This window comes from Gossypium hirsutum, chromosome A08, assembly GCF_007990345.1.
Source record: "Gossypium hirsutum isolate 1008001.06 chromosome A08, Gossypium_hirsutum_v2.1, whole genome shotgun sequence".
NCBI classification, from domain to species: Eukaryota; Viridiplantae; Streptophyta; class Magnoliopsida; order Malvales; family Malvaceae; genus Gossypium; species Gossypium hirsutum.
In genome coordinates this window covers 42,194,763-42,211,003 of record NC_053431.1, presented here as the reverse complement: position 1 = coordinate 42,211,003, position 16,241 = coordinate 42,194,763, and the positions used below count along the sequence as shown (strand labels likewise).

The 16,241-nt window shown below is 38.2% G+C and overlaps 1 non-coding gene across 1 annotated transcript; it reads left to right on the top strand.

Moving 5' to 3' along the window:
• The first annotated feature begins 13,337 nt into the window (after positions 1-13,337).
• Positions 13,338-13,444, top strand: LOC121205129 (small nucleolar RNA R71). Its single transcript, XR_005900213.1, has one exon. It is a non-coding gene; the product is annotated as a small nucleolar RNA R71 (small nucleolar RNA).
• Positions 13,445-16,241: the final 2,797 nt, after the last annotated feature.

The following is a 16,241-nucleotide window of genomic DNA, read 5'->3' as shown; positions in this document are numbered from 1 at the left end:
AAATGTATTGGTGGTCCAGTATGAAAAGAGACATTTTAGAGTTTGTGTCTATGTGCCTAGTGTGTCAACAAGTGAAGGCTGAACACCAAGTACCTTCAGGTATACTTCAACCTATCATGGTCCCCGAGTGGAAGTGGGATCGGATCACTATGGATTTTGTGATGGGTTTGCAGGTAACCCTGAAGAAAAATGATGCTGTTTGGGTTGTTGTGGATAAACTAACAAAGTCGGCACACTTCATACCTATGCGCATCGACTACTCCCTTGAGAGATTAGCCGACTTGTACGTTTCTGAGATTGTGAGACTATACGGGGTGCCCATATCGATTATTTCAGACAAAGATCTGAGATTTACCTCAAGGTTTTGGAAAAAGTTACAAGAGGCATTGGGAACAAAGTTGAGTTTTAGCACAACTTTCCATCCGCAAACCGACGGTCAGTCAAAGAGAGCAATTGAGATATTTGAAGACATGTTACGGTGTTACGTCCTTAAGTTCCAGGGCTTTTGGGAAAAGTATCTACCACTGGTTAACTTCGCCTATGATAATAGTTACGAGACAAGTCTGAAAATGGCACCTTATGAGGCTTTGTATGGGCAAAAGTGTCGAATGCCTTTATATTGGATTGAGCTCAGAGAGAGTCAGGTTCACGGGGTCGATTTAGTTAGAGAGACTAAAGAGAAAGTTAAAGTAATCCGTGACTACTTGAAGGCAGCCTCGGATAGACAAAAATCCTATGCGAATTTGAAATGAAAGGAAATTGAATTTCAAGTCGGTGATAAGGTATTTTTGAAAGTGTCCCCGTGGAGGAAAGTTCTCAGATTTGGTAGAAGAGGTAAATTGAGTCCTCGTTTTATAGGGCCTTATGAGATTATCGAGAGAGTAGGGCCAATCGCCTATAGATTGACTTTACCACCAGAGTTAGAGAAGATTCGTGTTTCTTGTGTCCATGCTACGTCGATATAGATCGGACCCTTCACATGTGATTACGCTGTCAGAGGTTGAGATTCATCCGGACATGACTTATGGTGAAGAGCTAGTCAACATTTTAGCCCGGGATGTCAAACAGTTGAGAAATAAGAGCATAGCATTGGTGAAAGTTTTGTGGCATAGACATGGAGTTGAGAAAGCTACATGGGAGTCCGAAGAGACTATGAGAGATCAGTACCTAAACTTATTCACTGGTAAGATTTTCGAGGAAAAAAATCCCTAAGGGGGAGAAATGTAACAGCCTGATTTTGGGGCTAGTCAGAATAGTGGTCTTGAGACCATAAATCTAGAGTTGAGTAAATTATTTTATTATTATTTTGGAGTCATAGCATGTTTATAATAGTACATGAAAAATTTGGTGAGCTAATTTTAACGTTTGTGAGCACAATTGTGAGAAATGACTAAATCGCATAAAGTGCAAAAGTCTTGAATTGATAGCTAAGGGTGTTAAATAGCTAGAGAACCAAAATTGGGGGTCTTTAAAGGGCATTTAGCCCCTTAAAAGAAAGCATAGCCAGCCATGGGAGACAAATTGGAAAGAAGGTCAAAATTAGGTGAAGCTTAGGTCACCAATTTTGACTAGTTGTCTTTTTAATAAAACAAAAAGGAAAAGCTATCATCTTTTTTCACTATTCTTAGCTAAAAATATCAACCATTATAGGGGTTTGAAAGCTTCAAAAATTTCATCAACTTTGAGCTCTCTCAACTAAGTGATTTTGATAATGTCTCTTGATGATTTTTGTATTTTTGAGACTCTTGAAGCATGAGCTTTCAGATGAAGGGTATATATTGCAAAATGGTTGAAGGTCTAGGGTTTTTCCATGAGAGCATTTAGGGTGTTTTCTAAAATTTTATGGAAGAATATGAGTCTTAGTTGTGTAATAGACAACTTTTCTAATAGGTGTTACCATGAAAACACCTAAAGGGACCAGTTTGCTCAAGTTGTAAAATGAGTGATAAATGTGTGAAATAGAGAGAATTTGGGGTTGCTATAAGAGTAAAAGAGTTCAGCTAAGCTTAAGATGCAAAGAAATTTAATAAAAATTGATTTTTGAACATAAGGGTAAAATGGCCATTTTGCCAAAGTTTAAGGGCAAAACGATTATTTTGTCGAAGATGTGAATTTTTAATTGCTTAATTTTATTTAGTGATTAAATGAATGCATTTTGCTATTTTAGATCAAAAATTGCCAAATCCAAATCTAGAGGAGGGGAAAACCAAGCAAATTGACTAAACCGACTAGTCGTATACGTTTTGTAATCTGAGGTAAGTTGTATGTAAATAATACAACTACATTTCTTGCTTGTGGAATTGATATGGTATGATGAGAATAGAGATAGTAGAGTTCTTATTCGAACCTAGGAAATAAATCGGATATTCACGTCGTGACGTTTGGGTCATTTGAGTGTGAGCTAGTGTAAGACATGTTTGTGACATGCATCGACCACATTATGTGAGCCAGTGTAAGAGCATGTCTGGGACATGGCATCGGCATTAAGACGAGAACTAGTGTAACACATGTCTGTGACATGCATCAGCCTCGAGATGTAAGCCACTGCAAGACATGTCTGGGACATGCATCGGCTACGAGATGTAAGCCAGTGTAAGACATGTCTGGGACATGCATCGGCTACGAGATGATAGTTAGTGTAAGATCATGTCTAGGACATGGCATCGGCATCTTACCCACGTCTAAGGCTTAATGAATATTTGGTAGTGTTCCAAATGGTTCAACGGTGAACATTATGTTCTAAGCTAATGAGGAAAACATAACTGTGTTGTGAGTGGTACAGGCACCTAATTGGTACGTATGAGATATGAGTTCATTGAACAATATGTGACTAGTATGGATGGTAATGAGTAAGTTATGCCTATGCCTACCTTGGTATCATGAGCATATAGATCATTGATAAAATGTTGTTGTTGTGTACTTACTTATATGCAACTTACTAAGCTTTTATGCTTACTCCCTTTCCTTTCCATTTCCTTACAGTGCCACCTATCTAGTTCAAGGATCACCAGAAGTCAGAGATATCGATCACACTATCAACCGAAGCATTTGGTATTGTTGGATTTATATTTTTGATTATGGCATGTATAGGACTTAGACCTTATTATTTTGTATTTTTGAGTTTTGGCCAAATATTTTGGCTTGGGTTAGAAGCCCTTCAATTTGTATTATGTCTTGAATGATGGCTAACATTCATTTTGAATTTATAAAAGATACATTATCATGAGATAATGAATGTTTATCGTGGCTTATTTGATTTTAGAAATTGTGCTTGTTTTAGCATTGTTTGGAATTTGTATGGAAATAGGCAAGTAAGGGTGGCAATAAGGCATGGTAAATAGCCTTATATTGTCTACACGGGTAGACACACTGGCATGTGTCTATGCCGTGTGTGACACACGGTCTGCCCTATGGCCGTGTAGTTTGGCTGTGTATCCCCTACATGTAAAACTTTCAAGTCAGTATGCATGGCAATAAATACACGGGCAGAGACACGACCGTGTGTCTCAGCCGTGTGGAGGACACGGCCCAGCACATGGGCATGTGCTTTGGCCGTGTGACATTATGAGCATGCTGACGTCAGAAATAGAATGTCCATGTTTTTGCACACGGGCTAGGACATGGGCGTGTCGTGGCCATGTGATGGACACGGGCGTGTGTCTAGCCGTGTGAAAACCCTTGTAGGTGTGAATTAGAAATTAATTCTACACGGGAGTGGGACACAGGCGTGTCCCAGGGTGCTTAGGCTGTGTGAGCCACATGGGCGTGTGCCTTGTTTTAAAGGCAAATTTCTTAAGGTTGGTTTAAGGACTCGGAATGGCTCCAAATAGCTTTCAATGATCGATTTCGAGCTCATAGGTCCATAGTAAGAAGTTTAAGGTAGATATTGAAAAAGTTTTAAGATTAAATCGAGTCTCGGTGACTTGAGATTGGTTGTAGGCATAAGATCAAGTTAGGTAATGCCTTGTACTCCTCCTCGGCGTGGGTTACGGGTATAGGGTGTTACAATAGTAGATTGTAAATGGAAAGTTATGGAATTGAGACATGAGAATGGTGAAGTCCTTCGAGTCTAATTAGATGAACTTAGTGGCCTGACAATCGTAATTTCTTTGATGACTGCTCAGAAATGTATGAGAAAGGGATATGAAGCATATCTGGCTTATGTGTTGAATACAAAGGAATCTGAGTTGAAATTCGAATCAGTGCCTGCTGTATGTGAGTTTACGGATGTGTTCCCGAAAGAATTTCTAGGTTTACCCCCGGTTAGGGAAGTTGAATTTGGTATTGAGTTAATGTTAGGGATTGCACCTATCTCTATCACTCCGTCTAGGATGGTTCCGATAGAGTTAAGGGAATTACAGTCACAGTTGCAAGAATTGGTTGACAAAGGCTTTGCGAGACCCAATTTTTCACCTTGGGGTGCTCCCATGTTATTTGTAAAGAAGAAGGATGGTTCCATGAGATTATGTATTGATTGCCGACAACTTAATAAGGTAACGGTTAAGAACAAATATCCATTGCCAAGAATTGATGATTTGTTCGATCAGCTAAAAGGAGCAACATGGTTTTCCAAGATAGACTTGAGGTCTGGTTATTAGTAGCTATGAGTTAAGGAGATAGACGTACCTAAGACTGGTTTTAGAACAAGGTACAATCACTACAAATTCCTTGTTATGCCTTTTGGATTGACGAATGCTCCGGCTGTGTTTATGGATTTGATGAACAGAATATTTCGTCCATACTTAGATGAGTTTGTTGTAGTGTTCATAGATGACATTTTAATTTACTCTAGAGATGAGACAGAACATGCCGAACATTTGAGGATCGTTTTGCAGACTTTTAGGAGTAAGCAATTATATGCCAAGTTCAGTAAAAGTGAGTTTTGGCTTCAAGAAGTTGGATTCTTAGGCCACATTGTTTCCAGTGATGGTATTTAGGTTGATCCTAGTAAGGTTTCTGCTATTGTTGAATCAAAGCTTCCAAGGAATGTAATCGAAGTTAGGAGCCTTTTGGGCTTAGCCGGTTTTTACCAAAGGTTTGTAAAAGGATTTTCTATGATAGCCACTCCTATGAAAAGACTGCTGTAAAAGGATGTTAAGTTTGAGTGGACAGAAAAGTGCTAGCAAAGCTTTGAAAAGTTGAAAATGCTATTGACCGAGGCGCCAGTGCTAGTGCAACTGGAACCAGGGAAAGAATTTGTAATCTACAGTGATGCGTCCTTAAATGGACTAGGATGTGTGCTTATACAAGAAGGAAAAGTTGTAGCTTATGCTTAGAGACAGCTGAAACCTCATGAGAAGAATTATCCAACTCATGATTTGGAATTGGTTGCCATAGTGTTTGCCTTGAATATTTGGCGTCATTATTTGTTTGGGGAAAATGCCATGTCTATACAGATATTAAGAGCCTTAAGTATTTGATGACTCAAAAAGATTTGAATTTAAGACAATCCGGGAAAGGCAAATGTGGCCGCTAGATTTTCTTTGGGGACAATGAATACACAGATGACCTTATATGATTATGGTTCCATTTTAGTTGAATTGAGAGCTAGGCGGACTCTTCTCCGTCAGATTTGTGAAGCTCAAAAATCTGATGAGGAATTACAAGCTAAGAAAGTTCAGTGTGAAGTAACTAGTGAACTGGACTTTCAGATTGAATTCGATGGATGCTTAAGATTTCGCGGAAGAATCTGTGTTCCGAAGAATGTCAAGTTGATCTAGATATTTTACACGAGGCACATAACAGTCGTATGTCAGTTCATCTGGGAAGAACCAAGATGTACAATGACTTGAAGAAAGTTGATCGCGTGATTCATAACAAGTAATAAATATTTATAATGAAGATCAAACCTAGACTAACTATTATCACAACGAAAAGGCAAGCTCACCTATCGAACAATAGTACAGTAATAGCAAGACCGGGATATCGTACCCAAGGGAACCAAAAGTACTAGTAATAACTATCTTTTTATTATCTAGCCTAAGAATAAAAGGGTTTGTTTATTAAACTAATTATCTAAACTAATTAACTAATTTAATTAAAGCAAAGAGAAAATTTGGAAAAAGACTTGAAGAAAAGCAATTGATAAAAATGACACCCAAGGAGGAATCCACCTAGATTTCACTTGTTATCTGACTCTGAACCAGACGATTTATTCAATTGACTTGATCCGTGAGATTCCCTAACCTATGTTATTATCCCTTTTGAGACTAATAACGTCTAACCCTAAGTTGAATTAATCGAAATTTATTTCTTAGTTAAAACTCCTAGGGAAGATGTAAATAACTCTATGGACTCCCATATTAGGTTTCACCCTAATCTGGCAAAATCTCGTTACCCTATTTCTAGGCGTTCGGCCAACTCCAGTTAATTATGCCAAATGTACTCTTAGGCAGGGTCTATTCCTCCTCTGCATAAGCATATAAAATCATGAATTAATACCCAAAATATTAACTCAAGCATTAAGAACACATAATTAAGAACAAATCAAGTATTTATCGTACAGTTAAGATAATAATAACAAGATCCATCATAGGTTTTATCCCCCTTAGGTATCTTAGGGGTTTAGTTCATAATAAAATAAGAGTACATCTCAAAAGTATAAAAATAACAAAACATGAAGAAAACTGAAAAAATTCCTGAAGAAATTCTGAAGGAGATCTTCAGTTGTAGAGTAGCTCCGGCTTTTGGGATGGATCGTCTGGCTTTCTTCAAGTAATTCCTAGTGTGTGGTTCTGTATTCCAGAAAAGTTCTAGAAGTGGCCCTCTTTTTAGGTCACACTTAAGGTGTTTATATAGGCTTTGGATTAGCTTTCTTCCTCCCTAAGTATCCTTTTCCGTGTAAAATACAACTCTTTGAAAAAGGGACACGCCCATGTGCCACGGTCGTGTGACATGATTGCCAGGCCCTGTTCGATCTGTTAAATTGCGCACGGCCGTGTGGGCTCAATGGCCAGGACGTGTGAATCGTGAAAACCTTGGTCGATACCCCCGAAGGCCACGGGCGTGTGAGATGCCCGTGTGGCAAGGCTTAGGCCGTGTCATCTTCTCGATTTGGTCCGTTTTGTCCCTTTTTTGCTTATTTTTGGCTCTTTTTGACTCTTGGTGCTCTCCTGAATACAAAACATGAAATAACCGGATTAAGAGCACCAAAATCCACAAATCTAGTAATAAATATCCATAAATATGCTAAGTATTTGGGGTATAAATATGTATAATTTGGTGTTTATCAAATACCCCCACAATTCATTCCTTTCAATCGCATAAGCATTACTGATAATGTTACAAATTATTCCACAAAAATCATACAGCGAGAATTCAACTATAGGGGCTTTAAAAACTTCAAACAATCTAAATCGAATACTTTGATAACAAAATTATAGGTAATCTCCTTCCTTCAAGTAATTAACTTTAGTCCTAAACATACAAGAGATGACATCCTCACTAAAGATTCACTCAAATCACTCAAAGTGTTTAAGGTTCAAGATTAAGCACTCGATTTTCTAACATGAAAAGCTATTACTATAGGCTTGCATGAAAATCAAGTCTCCACCACTTGTAAATGATATGATACACTAATCAAAAGGTCTTTGCATAGTTGTAATGGGGTTTAGGTTACAGGTATGGATACAACTGAAGAGACAAGGGTTAGAATCGAGATAATTTCAATATATTACCCCACTATCAAAAACTTAATTACAAAACCACAAACAAATATCTAGAACTATTTTACATGAGTTCATGACAACTTTAGCTTGCTGAGAATTACAATAATAATAATGAGTTTTTTTTTAAAGAACTAATCAAGTCAATACAATATAAAAATCATACTTCATGATTCAGTAACAAAAAATGGTGAACATAGTGAGTTAACAATATTAAATTTAATCTCGATAAAAAAAGTAAATTAAGTAAGATGATTTCAACAATAATAGGTTAATGGGTTAATGATAAAGGTTAATCAATAAAAAAAAGGTTAGTAGGTAGGGTCAATGGGGGTTCCCTAAGGGTTTAATTATGTGGGAAGGCTTTTTATGGAGTAAACAGGTTAAATCCTAAGTGCCTTTATCATCTCAGTATATCAAATCATACGTGTGATCTCGACATGTATAATCGAAGCAAGTTCTAGAATAACAGTTCAATGTTGATACACTCAAACCACAAAAGAAGTGAGCAAGAAAGAAAGCCATATGCTCAAAAGGCTCAAAATCTCACCAAAAATTTGGGTTTTTGATGTCATTCCTGTATACTTAAGATTTCAAGATAATACCTCAATTTAGGAAAAGTAGTCTAAAAATTTTATTTCTCAAAATATCAACTTATCATGTTCGATTCTTTAAGGTCCTATAATCAAATAATCATGCATAATTCCCTAGGTCTAATTCATGACATATCAACAATAATTATAGATCAATCAGAGTTCATTCTATCAATATTATGAGAAAATCACTTAAGCACAAGACCAAATTCAGGGATTTGAGAATAATGCAAAAAGTTAGGTTTCATGTTCACCCCCACACTTAAGATGTACATTGCCCCCAATGTACAAAGATAGATTATTCAAAATAAAGAAAATCATAAGAGGAAAGGAGGTGAAACTCCCTGTTATATAGATGCAGAGCTTGATTCTGAGGCTAGAGTGTTTGGGGAAAGTAGTAGCTACCATTGTTCTTAGCTAGATGAAGAAATTGGAGCATTGAACATGGCACTCATGAGGTATTGTTTCCCATTTGTTTCCTCATTCCGTAAAATATTCCTAGCAACTTTGCTTGGAAGTCTGTAGAATCATGAAGAGCTTATTAAGAGTTCGTGTGGAAGAGAGCGTAGTGGGATTACTTGTTAGAAATACCAGAAAATGAAAAAAAGTAAAATTTACTAATATAGATATGTCTTTCAAAATAAAATAATAAAATTGAAAAGAAAATAAAAAATAAAAAGAAGAATAAAAATAAAAATAAAAATAAGAATATAAGAGGATTCAATGATCCTTGTCGGTGGGGCCCTCAGGTGGTGGCGCTGAGGTGGCGATATGAAAGTGCTGGCACAGCTACTACATCATGGCCTACATATCATCCATCTGTTGGTCTTGTCATTGATCTTGCTGGTGAATCATCTCGAACTGTATAGTGCAATACTGCTCGAAGTAGGCGAGTCGGTCGGAAAGGTGTGCCAATGAAGCAGCCTCATGAACTGGTCGTTCCCTAGGTGGCACGGTGGAAGATTTTTCATGCTGTGGGGGAACATCATCAAGAATGTCCTCAAGATCCTCCTCGTCAATGGCATGAGAGACACGGTACTCAAAAGGATCGGTCTGAGGTCGGCGCTCGATCATCCTCATGTGTAACATAGTCGTGATGCCCTGTGGGGACATCTGACCTATCAGTGTAAGCGCTGATGACTGGGCCATGGTGTTGAGGAGGCAAAAGTGTCTGGTAAGACACGTCACGTAGGGGCCGATGGAGATCACTCCCTTCCTTTGCTGCTCGGTCTGATGGCGAATGGTGAAAGCAATGAAGTATGCCAAGTCAGTCACGTGTGCATTCACCATGCATCATAAATAGTAGGCATCGTGGGTGTTGACGATGCCAGTGCTCTCTCTCCTCCCAGTCAAGGTGTGTGCTAATATGGCATGGAGATAGCGTAGGGAAGGAGCAAGAGCTAAGGCTTTCGAGTGGCTGGGGTCGTAGGTGGAAGAGAGTGGTGCCAAAGCTTTGCACCACAAGGAGGGAGAAATGTGGATATTTCAAAGTGCATTCATGTCTTCCTCCTCCATAAACTAATCGGTGTAAAGTCCCAGAGCGATTCCAACTCTGGGACACTTATCGCATGAACTAGACCACCTAATCGGAAGTGAATGGTGCCTGGGTCGTCATTGTTTCTCATCACCACCTGTAAATGAAAAGTAGAGCATAATTCTAAAGTTAGCTCTAAATAAGTGGGCTCAGTAATAGCGAAGAACCGTTCCCATGGGTCTATGGACAAGAGGACGCGGATGGCATCAGCTAGTTGAACTTGCGCTACGGCAGCCCAGTCAATGCAATGACCTGTAGTGAGGGGTCGTGTGTGTAGTATCTGAAATAGCTCCTCCTGCGAAGTTTGCAAAAATTCAAGGAACGAGTGCCGAACTTCGGTTGTAGCACTTACCGAGGAAGAACCTGGTCCCCTACGTCTCTTTGAGTATGGGACCGCGGCCTTCTTGCCTCTTGATGACGATATAATGTTCCTGAAAATATATGAGCATTGATAGAATCCAAGATACATCAGTAGTTAACCAAGAGGCCTAAAATTAGTATATGCTATTTAGTAGCTTAAACACTTCAAATATAGAAAATTCTAAAGCAAATTCCTAACTTGTCTAAAACATATTTGTAATAGTAACAATATCTATGTAAAGCATGTAGAATACTAATGTAGCAACACAAATTGGAAAAATAAGGTTGAGAAAGTGAACCAAAGGCTGCTGTAGGGCGGTGCATGGGTGTGTTGATGGCGAGCATAGGCGTGTGACGGGGGGATATAGCCATGTGGAGGAAAAATGGAGGGTATAGAGAGGGGAAAGTGGGGATTAATGCAAGGGGAGTGGATTTGAGGGTGGTTTGGGGGTTGGGGAAGTGAGAATTTGGGGAATGGTGGCTGGAATAGGGATTAGAGAATGGGGAAGGGTAGATTTTGGCTAGGGTTTCGAAAAGGGAAAGAAGATGAACAGTGGTTTGCTTATATAGGGGAGGTTTACACGGCCTAGGGCCATGCCTGTGTACTTTGAGGGTGAGCCCGTGTTTTTTGAATTTTGTGATTTAGGTCGTGCCCAGCTACTATCCCACGCCCGTGTGTCTTGGGCGTGTGTCAAACATGGCCATGGTGCACGGCCATGCCTAGCTTTGTTCGCTTCTCCCACGCCCATGTGTTATGGTAGCACGCCTGTGTATTGTTGTACAAGGCTGAACGGCACGGACGTGTCTCACACCCATGTCGAAGAAATAGAATCGAGCCTTGTCCCTAGCACGCCCATGGTTTTCCAGTCCCACGCCCGTGGTATCCTATCAAGTTCACCCACGGCCATGGGGATTTATCGCACCCCGTGTTTTGGGGAAATCATGCCCTGCTTCCACACGACCGTATCGCACGGTCGTGTCTCTTCACCTGCTTGGCCACAGCTTTAGGCACGCCCATGTGCTTGGCCATGTGTGTTGAAAAACTTTGCAATTCAAAGATTAAGTTAATGATTCAAAGTGTTAGAAATTAAAAATAAAGAAATCAAAATATGTTAGTGCTCGGGTTGCCTCCAGAGAAGCGCTTATTTATAGTTTAAGCTTGATTTACCTCTCCATTGAATGATCATGGTGGTTTGAGAAGTTAATGATCATGGTGGTTTGAGAAGTTCATACTCCTTATTCCTGCTGGCAATCTTAAAATAAGGTTTTAATCGAGTGATGTTTACCTTAAAAGTGTCGAACTTGGGATGATTCACCTCCACCGTACCGAATGGAAAAATACTGAGTACCGTAAGAGGGATTTCCTCATTTGGTGTGGTAGTGACAATATGGGGATCTGCGGCATCTAGTAAGACTTTATCGCTAACCTTAAGTTGATTAGGAGAGGTATCGGGCTTGTTTTGGCGTAGTTGCGGCTTATCATGTGTTCTCGGTTTGTGTGCTCGCCATTCATCTAGCTCCTCTATTTGAAGCCTTCGTTCCTCATGGGTGTCTTTGTTCGCTACTTGATAATAGTGCACTGTCTACGTTGTCTTGGTTCAAGGAGCTTCCTACAAGGACGTTTGAATATTAGTTTTATCATCGACAAGTTTCATAGCGTTATCTTAAGTCTTAGAAGCTTTTACTGAATCGCGTGCTTAGAGTGTTACTGCGTCGTCTCGTGCACGAAGTGTTAGCTCTCCTGTGCCTACATTAATAATGGTTCCGGCAGTTGCTAAATAGGGTCGTCCTAAAATTAAAGGTACCTCATTATCCTCATCCATATCTAAGACTACAAAGTCTACTCGGTAAATAAATTTATCAATTTTAACGAGAACATCTTCAATAATACCCTTAGGAAATCTAACTGTTTTGCCAGCCAATTGTATGCTCATCCTAGTCTGTTTGGGTTTACCAAGACCTAGTCATTTAAACATTTTATACGGCATAACATTTATACTTGCCCCTAGATCAGCTAAAGCATTATTCATAGATAAACTACCAATTAAGCAAGGAATTGTAAAACTCCCTGGATCTTTCAATTTATTAGGTAGCTTATGCTTTAGAATAGCTGAGCAGACTGCATTGAGTTCCACATGCGATGTAGCGTCTAATTTTCTTTTATTGCTCAGAAATTCCTTTAAGAATTTTGCTGAGTTTGGCATCTGTGACAGAACTTCAATAAAGGGTAAGTTAATATGTAATTCCTTTAAGAGTTTGACAAACTTACCTAATTGTTCTTCTGTTCTGTCTTTCATCATCGCTTTAGGATATGGCACACGAGGTTCATAATACGTACTTACCTGTTTAGGATCATCGTCGTTTACCTCTTCTCGACCATTGTTCATCGTGTTGTCTTGCTGTAATTCTGGCTCCGGTGCAACGAATCCTTCCTTATTTTGAGTACTAATTGCATTGAGGTGTTCCCTCGGATTAGGTTTAGTATTACTTGGTAAGCTACCTTGTGGTTGTTCGGAGATTAGTTTGGATAGCTGGCCTATTTGAGTTTCGAGTCCTTGGATCGATGCTTGTTGATTCTTAAGTGCTATCTTGGTATTTTGGAAACGGGTTTCTGACACCGAGATGAATTTAGAAAGCATCTCTTCAACGTTTGGTTTCTTCTCTTGTTGATAAGGTGGCTGTTGAAAACCCTGAGGATTTTGTGGCTTTTGATTCCCTTGACCACCTCAAGAGAAATTTGGGTGGTTCCTTGAACCTGCAATATAAGTATTACTGTAGGGGTTATTTTGAGATCAGAAGTTATTGTTACCCATATAGTTGACTTGTTCTTCTTCAGTTGTAGGATTGAAGGACTGGTATTCTGTATGCACACCTCCGCCACTTGAGTCACACCTCATTACTAGATGAACCTGCGTAGAACCAAGTAAACCATCAATCTTTTTATTGAAAAGTTTTACCTGATTAGAGAGCATGGTGACTGAATCGACGTGATAAACGCCGGCTGTTTTCGTTGGCTTTGTCCTCATAACTTGCCACTGATAGTTATTAAATGACATCTCCTCTACAAATTCATAGGCATCTTCCGGTGTTTTATTGTTGATAGTTCCACCAGCAGCTGCGTCAACCATTTGCCGAGTCGAGGTATTCAGACCATTGTGGAATGTTTGTACTTGAAGCCAAAGCGGTAACCCATGGTGAGGGCACCTTCTCAGTAAGTCCTTGTATCCCTCCCATGCATTGTAAAGTGTTTCTAAATCCATCTGCACAAAAGAAGAGATATCATTACGTAATTTAGCCATTTTAGCTGGCAAAAAATATTTTAGTAAAAATTTCTCGGTCATTTGTTCCCAAGTAGTGATAGACCCTCGTGGTAACGAGTTCAACCACTGTTTAGCTTTGCTTCTCAGTGAAAAGGGAAACAACCTAAGACGTATGGCATTATCAGAAATGCCTATGATTTTAAATGTATCGCAAAATTGCTGAAAGTTCGCTAAGTGAACGTTGGGATCTTTATCCTGCAAACCATCAAACTGAACGAATTGCTGTATCATCTGAATAGTGTTAGGTTTTAGTTCAAAAGTATTTGCAGCTACAGCAGGTCTAGCTATGGTAGATTCAGTTCCTGTTAAAGAAGGTTTAGCATAATCATACATAGTGCGTGGAGCAGGATTTTTATTAGCCGCAATTGCAAGAGGTAGCTGATTGCCTTGGTTTTCAGCCATCTCGTCGGTTGGGGGTCGAGTATCATCTTCTAGCTCGTTCTCCGTGTATCGTAAGCTACGCCTTATTTCTTTTTGATTTCTATGGACCGTGCGATCGATTTCTTCGTCAAAAAGTAATGGTCCTGACGGATTTCTTCTAGTCATAAACTATAAAAACCTGCCAAGAGAAAAAATAAGTAAATAATAATAATAACAATAATAATAATAAACTAAAATTAAATTGTAAGAAAAATAAATGGCTAAAGTAATAAAAATTTAGCATTCCTAATATTTTGAATCCTCGGCAACGGGGCCAAAAACTTGATCGCGTGATTCGTAGCAAGTAATAAATATTTATAATGAAGATCAAACCTAGACTAACTATTATCACGACAAAAAGGCAAGCGCACCTATCGAACAATAGTATAGTAATGGCAAGACCAGTATATCGTACCCAAGGGAACCAAAAGTACTAGTAATAACTATCTTTTTATTATCTAGCCTAAGAATAAAAGGGTTTGTTTATTAAACTAATTATCTAAACTAATTAACCAATTTAATTAAAGCAAAGAGAAAAATTGGAAAAAGAATTGAAGAAAAGCAATTGATAAAAACAACACCCGAGGAGGAATCCACCTAGATTTCACTTGTTATCTGACTCTGAACCAGACAATTTATTCACTTGACTTGATCCGTGAGATTCCCTAACCTAAGTTATTATCCCTTTCGAGACTAATAATGAATAACCTCAGTTGAATTAATCGAAATTTCTTTCTTAATTAAAACTCCTAGGGAAGCAGTAAGTCACTCTATGGACTCCCATATTAGGTTTCACCTTAATCCGGTAAAATCTCGTAACCCTATTTCTAGGCGTTCGACCAACTCCAGTTAATTATACCAAATTTACTCTTAGGCAGGGTCTATTTCTCCTCTGCATAAGCACATAATATCATGAATTAATACCCAGAATATTAACTCAAGCATTAAGAACACATAATTAAGAACAAATCAAGTATTTATCATACAGTTCAGATAATAATAACAAGATCCATCATAGGTTTTATCCCCCTTAGGTATCTAAGAGGTTTTGTTCATAATAAAATAAGAGTACATTTCAAAAGTATAAAACTAACAAAACATGAAGAAAACTCTAAAAACCCCTGAAGAAATTCTGAGAGAGATCTTCAGTCTTGGAGTAGCTCCGAGTTTTGGGATGGATAGTCTGGCTTTCTTCAAGTAATTCCTGGCGTGTGGTTCTATATTCAAGAAAAGTTCTGGAAGAGGCCAGTAATATCCCGAATTAGGGCTTAATCGAAATAGTAGTTTCGTGACCACAAATCCGAGATAGAAATAATTATTTTATAATTACTTTGAGGCTTATGATATGATTGCATGATTGTGTGAAAATTTCGTGATGAAATTCTATGCATAAAGTGCTTAAGTTGAGATTAGGGACTAAATCGAATAATTTGCAAAACTTGTATTCTAGAAGTTTTTAGTATGAAATTTATTTGGAATATTAATGAGGAGGTCTTAAATAGAAATTTGACCAATTTCTAAGTTTATGGACAAAAATTGGACATGGATGGAATTTTTGAAAGTTTAGTAAGGAAGGGCATTTTGGTCATTTGGATATTAAATGAAATTAAATGGGAAAAATAACACAAAAATGATCATCTTCTCCATAAGTTGCTACCAAATTTTTCTCTCCACCATAGCTAGGGTTTCAACACTTTCTAGCCTTGATTGTAAGTGATTTCTATGCCCGTTTTTAATGAGTTTTATGTTTTTGAAATCCTGGTAGCTCGATTTAGCTTATGCTAGCAATAATTCAACCTAGGGTTCATATTTGGAAAAACACCCATAGGTGAAATTTCTGTATTTTAGTGTCTTATGATAGAATATGAGGTTTTAAATTATGTTGGACAACTTGTGCTACTCGGTTTTAAGTGAAAACGTGAAAAAGGGCTTAATCGGTAAAAATAATTAATAGTCATAAGTACATGTTAGAGTGTGAATTTGATGTTTCCATAGAAGGGAAAAATGATCAACATGTCATAAAACGAAAGAAAATAGGATGAGTTTTAATTTACGAGCCTTGGGGAAAAAGTGCAAATATGTGAAAGTTTAGGGGTAAAATGGTAATTTTACCAAAGTTCGTACTAGGGGTTGTTTTGATGAATGTATGTATTAAATAAATTAATTTGGTATTATAGATCAAGAGAAACAAGATTTAAGTCGCGATAGAGCGAAAAATAAAGTTTACGAGGAATAGGCTCGATTGCTAATATTTTGTATCGAGGTAAGTTCATGTGAAAATAAGGTAACATAATTTTTATTTTAAGTGATTTAATGATATTTGTATGATGTGATATTTATTATCATGAAA